Consider the following 8,810-nt stretch of genomic DNA (forward strand, 5'->3'; position numbering starts at 1 on the left):
GCTAACATAAAATTGTAAAACTATGACCCTGAATTTTCAGTGACTTTCTCAGCTTTTATTAAAGGAATATGAGCAATTAGAGACCAATGTGTTCCTAAAGAGACTCATTGTTCGCTCACAAGCACTTACAAAGGGGGAATAACTTACTTTGTCTCCTTGATGTTTAATAGTGTGTGGGAGTACAGCCAACCAAGACACACAGAAAAAAACAGTTTCTACAAAGACAAAAAATACAATTTAGGAAGATTGAGCAGGTAACCCCATCCTCTGAGGTTATAACAAAGCTCCATCTGTTATGTCATTATGTGTATCCTAATAACGTGATAAGAAATATAATCATGTCCGGCTGAGAAAGCAGTTATGGCCTGTCTTGTGTAACCTCAATGTTGGATTCTGTTTCTTTTTTGCTTTTCCAGTGGAATCTAGTTTCTCAAATTGGGAGAGCTTACTGGGACAGCAACATATATTTCTGGAATCAAAACTTGTTGTGCAAATGAAATAGATTTTGAGAATCAAGCCTTACAGTAAAATTGACAATGGAAATCAGCAAAGAAAGTGGAATATTAGCAATCTTGCATATGTACTCTTGGATAAATATATTTCACATTTTTAGAAAGTTAGCCTCTCACCAGTGGGATCAGTCTAATTTTTCATCTTTACCTGCTGTGATAGGGATTTAAGCATAAGCCACTCCGGTATCTTGACCCTAGCTTAATGACTGATCCATAACCAAATTTAGTTTCTGTTAGAAGTTTGGTAGATAAAGTCGAAGAGCCCACACTGAGATGGTTCGTACATGTCCAGAGGAGGATGCTGAGTCCAGAGCTGCCAGGGAAGAGGTCTAGAAGAAAACCAAAGAGGAGGTTTATGGATGCAGTGGACGAAAACATGAAGGTAGCTGGTGTTAGAGTATGCCTGGGTTAAATGGAGGAAGCCGATTCACTTCAGTGACCTCTAAAGGAAAAAGCTGAAAAGAAAAGAAGAAGAAGAAACAGTCACTATACAAAAGATAAAATGTGACATCACTACAGATCACAACATTTCCAAGACTGATCCTTAGAAAAACTCTTTGGAAGTCACTGCCATTATTTACAGTAAGCACTGAAAAAAACTTTTATTTTACTAAAGGTCTAAACCTTTTTATTTCAACAAATAAATCAACTTCATTGACAGATGCAATTATCCTTTTTCAAAAGAAAGACAAGGCAAACTGACTATAAATGAAAATCCAGTGTTGTTCTCAGAACAAGCAGCCCAATCCCCCAAAGTACCAAAAATAAATCTCCAGCCAGCAGCAGTTGTCACCATCAGTCCCTGCTCGTCTCATTGGTAGCCAGAGATAGATGTTAATTAAGCCACCTGCATCCAGTCAAAGGATTAAGAGCTTTAGATGAAAACTCCCCCAATGTGACCGAAGAGTAGATAGCATGCATTCTTTAAATCAACACAGGAAAAAGTGTTCAGAAAAAAATATATATATATATATATATATACATATTAAAAAAAAAGAATTTACTAAGGTGGTTGCATCTGCTCAACTGGCTCACATATATTTAAACCATTTTATTCCCAATACTTATTTATTGTGATACTTGCTGATGGTCAAATACACACAATATTTTGAAGGCAAATTAAGAAATACAGAAAGCAGATTTCATGTCACTGAACAATTTCATCACACTGATGGCTTTAGCTGCTAAATCAGTTCTTCTGAATCTTTGAATCTCTGTGTATTTTGAAAGTTTATACAATATACTATTCTTTATGACTAACTAATATATTACAATACATTAGCCATCAGGGAATAAATTGTATATGACAATCCATTCCTTGCTTAATATGATGAATGGCGGATTAAATGCTAGAAGAATTAATAACATTATTATGAACATCATCTTAAGGTTATCTATAATAATTAAAAATGTTAGCAATGGTTTTAAATTACTAAAATACCAACAAGTCAGCAGAGGAACACGGTACTACAAAAGCATATTAACTTAAGCTTACTCTAATAAAACTCTGAAAATTAAAAGGTAATTTTTCTTTCATGGTTTACACCTTGAACTTGAGAGATCAAACAACATAATGAATCTCTGTTGCAAATTATGCAGGTGCTGACATTTGTCAGTGAATCTAAAAGGACTGTTTTAGATTTCTGATAAATTTTGCTTTTAGGTTAAAGAAAATCTGATGAATGTGGGCGGTGAGCAGCTCTCCTTCCCTGGTTCATACATTATTCCTCCTGGTCTGTTTGTTACAGACGTCCTTCTTCTCTGCTTATCATCAGAAGCCGCCTTGAATCAAATGGCCCAAACCATCACGCTCCCTCCCCCATGTTTTTTTTAAAGTGTTTTAGAAACTTTGTCCCTACAAAATAGAAGCACTCCAATATTCTGATCCTGACTTTCATGACCTCATATTAAAATGCATATTTCTAATCGACTTTAGGGAAATAAAGACATATTGGTGAACAGTATTGTTCAAGTCCTGTTAATTTCAATTTAAAGGACCTATATGTATGAAAGTTGTTGCACAAAAAAATCATTTTCTGCAAAAAAAGAGATATTGAATGTGTTGATTTAATTTTCTAACATCATTTTTCTAATATTGATGAATATTTGGAAAAGCAATTCATTATGTGAAATGAAGATTTCATGATTATTGACAAAAAAAGAAATTTACTCTCCAATCTGCAATAGGCAACTTTTATATATTACCCCCTGGGCAGCCCAGCAGGATTAGCATTTTAACAAAATAATAGAGCAGAAATGAATATAACTTTATTGATCCCGAAATGAGAAAATGCCACTAAAAGATAGATGATATAAAAATATAAAAAAATGCATTTAATTGAAACCACTTTAGCTCTGTGACAAACTGGCGATCTGTCCAGAGGTCGCCAGTCCAACAGCAGCAAGGACAAGATCCAGCAACTATGTTTTTCAAAAAACCACCATGATAAAAAAAAAAGTTACTATTGGTCCCGAAAGTAACCCAAAAATATATCCCAACATGAACAGCCCAAGAACTAGGTTGAAGGAAAACCCAAGTGCTTTAAGAATGAAGCATCTAGAAGAACTAGAAATGTAATGCGTCAGAGTGTGAAACCACACAAAAGTCATATCTCTGGTAGCAATGACAGCTGTGCCCACAAAAGAAAAAGTCATTCCCACAATGTTCATGGCAGTGTATATAGGAATAGTCCTGTTATTTTATAACATTATTCAATGTATGGCTATCTTCAGCATGTGGCTTGAAAATGCAACATTGTAGCAGCTCAAATGCACAACAAAATAGCACGAATACAGTGATTTCACAAAGAAAAACAATACTGTTTTTTTTCTACTGATGTGTTTATCTGTTTATTTTGCCATTGCCACAAAGCGTCAAGTGTTTCCCATGAGAGTTTTCCCATAAGAACCTCTTTTAATCAACACAGCCTTTGATGTAAGTTTGTTTCCTGTTAAAAAACGGATTTTGGTTCGCATGTTGAGAGTTAAATTGTCTCTGCAGACTCGTGTAAAATGTCTATTTATCATTCAAGTTTCTGCACTCTTCCTTACACATCGGTCGTCGACTGACAGACTGAGCTGCCTGAAAGTCTTTACAAGACACCTGACTCTGTACCTGCCCTCCACCTCTCACTGACAACGCCTCAGCTCAAAGTGGTGACAGTTTGACTGCAGGCATGTGTGAGATATTTTGGTGATGAGTTACAGATATGAGAAGAGAAAGAAGCCACACTGTTATCTTTAAAAAGCAGGTTATAATAATTCATGAATAATTCACGACAGACTGGAGAAAAGGAAGATTTAGTTCAGCTGTCCAGGATGTGTGAAGTGGAAAAAGGAGATGAGGATAATGTCCAGCAGGTGATCAAACACCAACAGTAAGAAGAATCTATCACGAATGCCACTGAGCTCGTGTTTCAGCTTACTTGAAAGTGTGTGTTTTTGATTTAGAGCAGTTCAGAGATTAAAAAAATATTTCACATTTATTTGTACAACATAGTTTTCCCACAGAATCGCTTATGAAACAGTAACTGTGTCTGGGACAGTTGCACATATTTTAGGAGGAACACCTGCCCAGATTAGTGATTTGGAAGAAAATTGAGGAATTGGAAGGATTGGCTCATTCTGGAGGCACGTCTCCTGCAGTAAAGGGATTGAATCCACCTAATGTATTACTCCTTTGTCTGGTGGTTCATTTGGATGTCCTACACAGAATGTCTTTGTGCTGCACTCCCATTCTCCACCCAAAGCCTGAATCTATAAAGAAATGTTAGCAATTACCAAATTCAAAACTTCACTTTAACATTTTAACGGTGCAAAACATGAATGTTCTGTACAAACATAATTTCAAATTAACAAGCCCTGACTGACCCAACTAATATGTGAAAGTCTTCATTTTCTGGCCTCAAAAATAATTTATTGGGTCATCATATCTTCAGCTTCATCACAGCTTCGGCTGATGTTCTTTTCACATCAATGACCTTAAGTACATTTTAATGAGCTTGAGTTTTAAAAACTTTGCTCAGAACTGTAATGGAATTTCTCCAAGATTCTAGTCATTTTCACTTCTAGTATTTTATAATTGGATTTTTTGTTTTTATTTGATAGATGGAGCATTAGTGTTCTCGGGGAGCAAACACATAAGGCACCAGCAGGCTCCTCTTTCCTCCATCATACCTCTCTTTGAAAAAACTTGGTAAGAAAGTCAATGGGGTAAAATATTACTGATGCTTTCTTTAAAAGACCATCCCATTTTGCTGACATCTGTGCCACAGGTTAAATTCAAAAGCAGAATGTCTTATTCTAATTCTCCAAATACTTTGAAGTAGCTGCTTTGAAGAGCTGATGAATGAGAAAAATGTTAGAATACAGAACAGAAGAGGTGGTGGCTGTGGAGCAGGAATAGCACAGATCAGTAAGGATGAAGCAAGGAAGGCATTGAAGAGGATAAGGAGTAGGAAAGTAGGTGATCCCGACACCATGCTTGTTGAAATATGGAAGTGCTTAGAAAGGTAGTAGAGTTTCTGACTGGGCTGTTTAACAAGATCTTGGACAGACGATGTGCGAGGAATGGGGTTAAGAAAAAGTATCCTGATGCCCGTTTTCAAGAAGTAGGGAGAGGTGAAGGGTTGTGTAAACTACAGAGGAATTAGGGGGATGAGACCCACAATGGAGTTATGGGAAAGAATAGTGGAAGTATCATCAGTTAGATCTGAACTAAGCATTTGTTACCGACACCAGGCGTGGCGTTCAAGCAACAAAATAGATTTTCTGTTGAAAACAGAAGAAAATAGCAACAGCAATGAACACACGATGCTTCTCTCTTGTCGTCCAGATTGCGTCTGAGGTGCTCATGCAAAAACCCACCGTCAGAAACAACCCAGCACACAACTGTCCGCATCACTTTGGTTCCTTCCGTTCTGCATTCGTTGAAGTCCAAAATTGAACATAAAATAAAATTGTGCTTTTCACATTTAATTAAAAAATATATCATTTTAAATAATTGAATTTAAGTTAAGCATTTTAAACCAATAGTCTTATTTTTTTGTGTTTACCACACATTTGTGAGTAACAATGTGGTTTCATGCAAAGGAAGAGAACCTAAAGAACAGAGAATGTCAGAAGGAGCTGCCTGTGTCTTAGAGAAAGTCTATAAAAGGGTACAGACGGGGGAACTGTGGTTTGTACAAGAAACTCTGAGAAGTACTTTGAATTTGTGTAGGACATGTTTGAGAGCTGTAAGAGAGTGGTGAGATGAGCTCGGTAGAGCTCCACCGCTCTACCAAGTCCAGTGGCAGCATGTTTTGCACCACTGCATTGACGCTTTGCATCGCACTTAGTGATGTGTGGCTCAGCTGCTCAGCTATGGAAACCCATTCCATGAAGCTCTCTGTGAACCGCACTGGGCTAATCTGAAGGTCACATACAGTTTGGAGCTCTGTAGAAATTGACTGTGCAGAAAGTCAGCGACCTCTTTGCACTTCCGCATCCACTGACAGTTTACGTGGTCTACCACTTGGTGGCTGAGTTGCTGCTGTTGCTCCCAAACTCTTCCATTTTGTTATGATAGAGCTGACAGTTACCTGTGGAATATTTAGGAGCGAGGAAATTTCATGACTGGATTTGTTGCACTGGTGGCATTCTGTGACAGAAACAAGCTTGAATTCACCGAGAGAGAAAATAGGGTCAGATAATTTGCTGTAGTGATCCCTGTGAAGCAGATCACTGCATTTGAATTCCTGAAACAAATCCTGGTTGAAAATGTAAAACCTCTTATTTAAGCACAACTTAACTGGATATTATTTAAAAAAAAAAAGTAAATATGACTGTATAAAGACATGGTGACATTAGTGGCATCCAAGATCATTTGCATCATTAGGTACTCATAGCACAAACATCATAATCATTTCAGCTGAATATGAAACTCAAGCATCATTACTTGTTTCAAAACAAACTCCAGCTAATTAAGCTCCCTGGCAATATTTCTCAGCACACTTTCTCCTGCAATCTGCCCAAAATATGGAATGTCTGAGTCATTTGCATGAAATTTTAACTTTGCAAAAAGTTTAAATGCCTTGCCCACCAACACTGATAAACACGTCACATGATCCACTTGAAAGTATTCCTGCCCAACTTGAACAGCCTTCTGTGCAGATTTGGCTCATCCCTGGTGGAATAAAAACATGGGAAAAGGGGTAAAGCTTTGAAGTTTTCATTATAAAAAACAAAAAAGAGACATTGCATGAAAAACAATTGTGTTTTGGGGACTTTCTTCCAGCTTCATTTTATTCCTAATAGGTTCTTTGGGTTTTTTATAACATCATTCAGTGCCAGCAAGGTTCCATTTGATTTATTGAAAAAGAAGCACAAACAACATCATTCATGTAACTCCAACCAATTACCAGAACTGCACAATAACCCAGATTTGTTGGAAAATTAGGAAGGAAGGTGACAGTTGGTGTTCAAACAAGATGACTTTCTCCAAATTGAACACAATTTTAGAAACAACAGTAGAGTACAAGTGAAATTACGTTTGTTTTTCTTTTATTTTTCACTGAGTTCCAGGATTGATTAGCACATTTCTTCAAATAACTAAAGTCAGATTTTCTGCCATCCATCCATCAATTCTCTTCTGCTCATCTGGGGCCAGGTCAGAGGGGCACCATAAGGAAAGATACCCAGAATTTCCTCTCTCCACCCACTTCCTCCCCATGGGGGAATCCGAAGGTTTTCCCAGGCCTGTCGAGAGATGGTCTCTCCAGCTGGCTCCTCTTGATGTGGAGGAGCAGCAGCTCCACGCCCTCTGGGTGACTGAGCTCCTCCCCCTGTCTCTGAGGGTTCGTCCAGCCACCCTTCAGAGGAAACAGTGGCTTGTCTCTGAGAGCTCTTTCTTTAGGTCTTGACCCAGAAGTAACGACCACAGGTAAGTCCTGGGACTAGGAGCTTTGATTTCTGTCTCTGTGAACCACTACCTCAACGTGGCTTGAGGGCTCAAAGTAATGGGGTCAATAGCCCTGGTAAAGTCATCCATGACAAATAAATCATATATAAAGCAGTTCAGAACCCTAATAAGTTTACAATTGGCATCATTAGGGCCCCAACCCAGAGTCAGGCTTAGCATTACCCCAGGCTCACACGGCGAGCGTCACAGCCCAGGTGCGATGTGGGAGCGGTCTAGCTACAGCCGTAAAGACTGCGGCGCTCACATCAGAGCTGTAACGCTAGCGGTGTGAGCCCGGGGTTAGGGTTTGGAGGCTAGCACCAGAGGTGTGTCCTGTAGGCCCTAGTCAGACCCAGCTTGAAAGGATGCTGTTGAATAACTCCCTTACTTGTGTGGGGCTGGTGTGATGTGATTTGAAAGGCAGCTGGTTGACCCTCTCTTACGAAATTTAACTTTTGGGGCATACCAAAGATGTACAATGTACAAAAAGTAATACAACTAAGAACGATGGGCCATGTCACTCTCGGTGCAACATGTTTAATTTTTGAAACACTGCAAAACATGAAACCGGAGCATACGGTCACGTTGTCTGCAGACTCACTCCTCATGTACTGACTAGCTTTTTCTACTGGCATAGAGTACAGAGTGGCTAATGGATTTCACTCCGTTAGCAAACACCTGAGCTCCAACAACTGTGCTATATTGTCTTTTTTTGTTTTAGATCCCTTTTTAACAACTGCCTTCACCTCTCATACTATGGAGTGTATCTACTTAAGAAAACCTAATTCAAACCAATTTCTTTAAACTTATTTGTACTGCTTTTACACCTATTAAGAGACCATAAACATTTTACATTTCATCTTTCAGCACTTAGCCTGTTACATTTTAGCTCACACTGGACTGAAACATCACTTAGATGTGTTCAGCAGTTGCCACCGATCCCTCTCCGTCATTGTAGTAACAAAACGTGGTATCTGCCGCCTACCAACTGGTTAAGTAACGTTAGCTTGCCTTATGGTACTCTAAAAGCCACTTGAAAGACATACCCACTCTTATTTATCATGTGTGTGTTGATTTCAACCACCTCACCTACAAAACATGCAAGAAAACCGTCATTAACCGGAGGGCACGTGGTCATGTTCTCTGGAGACATTCTGATTAGCTTCTTCTACTGCCGTCCGCCACTGTGAAGCACCAAGCGCCCTCTGCAGGCGGAAGTGAGTATTGACCAAGAACATTGTGCAACAAAAACTGGCAGTTCAGAACTTAACATAAAATGATTTATTTTTTGGAGGGCAGATATTTTAAATGTCTGTTTCAATCACATATTGCCACAAACACAAAATCAATAGTGACAT

This window comes from Oryzias melastigma, linkage group LG8, assembly GCF_002922805.2.
Source record: "Oryzias melastigma strain HK-1 linkage group LG8, ASM292280v2, whole genome shotgun sequence".
NCBI lineage: Eukaryota > Metazoa > Chordata > Actinopteri > Beloniformes > Adrianichthyidae > Oryzias > Oryzias melastigma.